The following is a 997-nucleotide window of genomic DNA, read 5'->3' as shown; positions in this document are numbered from 1 at the left end:
GGGTCTGGGTCAGAATGAGGATCTGGGTCAGGATGAGGGTTTGGGGTGTGGGTCAGGATGAGGGTCTGGGTTGGGATGAAGGTTTGGTTCAAGATGGGGGTCTGGGTCAGGATGTGGGTCTGGGTAAGGATGGGGTCTGGGTCAGAATGAGGATCTGGGTCAGGATGAGGGTTTGGGGTATGGGTCAGGATGAGGGTCTGGGTTGGGATGAAGGTTTGGGTCAAGATGGGGGTCTGGGTCAGGATGAGGGTCTGGGTCAGGATGAGGGTTTGGGGGTGTGGGTCAGGATGAGGGTCTGGGTCAAGATGAGGGTCTGGGTCAGGATGAGGGTCTGGGTTGGGATGAAGGTTTGGTTCAAGATGGGGGTCTGGGTCAGGATGTGGGTCTGGGTCAGGATGTGGGTCTGGGTCAGGATGAGGGTCTGGGTCAGGAAGCAATTCCTGTGATTTTTGCTTTGCGTCCTTGAAAGGTGCAGTGATGTGTTTGGTTTGATGTGATCACCCAGAATGTTCCTTTTCAGAATTACATCTTCTGCTTTATTCCCAAACTGCCCCCTACTCAGAGCTGACATGCTAAAGCTGCACAGTCCGACGATCAACTGGCTCCTGGTTCAGGGAGGTTTCTTTTGGTAATAAATAAGAGTAGAGATAATATCAATAAGTCAAAATAAAACCTTCTGTGTGACTGTAAACCTGATTTTGCTCACTAAACATAAACAGCTGTTTTACCCAGTGTATTCTGGGTAAAAGTCGTCCCCTTTCGCCAGCCTTTTATGTTTTAAACATTAAAGGTTTTGTCAAATGATCATCGAAGGCTTGAGGTGATGTTTTTATACTAGTTTATAAGAAGGAGCAACTAAAATAATTTATATAGGGTGCATAAATATTGCAAAATATGTCATTTTAACGTCCTGATTGTGAGGCACCAAAGTCCAATGGAAGCAACAGAATATCTCCTGGACTGCTGGAGGACATAGGGACCCCTTTTTCATCATTCT

This window comes from Cyprinodon variegatus, unplaced genomic scaffold, assembly GCF_000732505.1.
Source record: "Cyprinodon variegatus isolate N-32 unplaced genomic scaffold, C_variegatus-1.0 Scaffold1529, whole genome shotgun sequence".
In the NCBI taxonomy this organism is placed as follows: Eukaryota; Metazoa; Chordata; class Actinopteri; order Cyprinodontiformes; family Cyprinodontidae; genus Cyprinodon; species Cyprinodon variegatus.
This window is presented reverse-complemented; position numbering follows the sequence as displayed.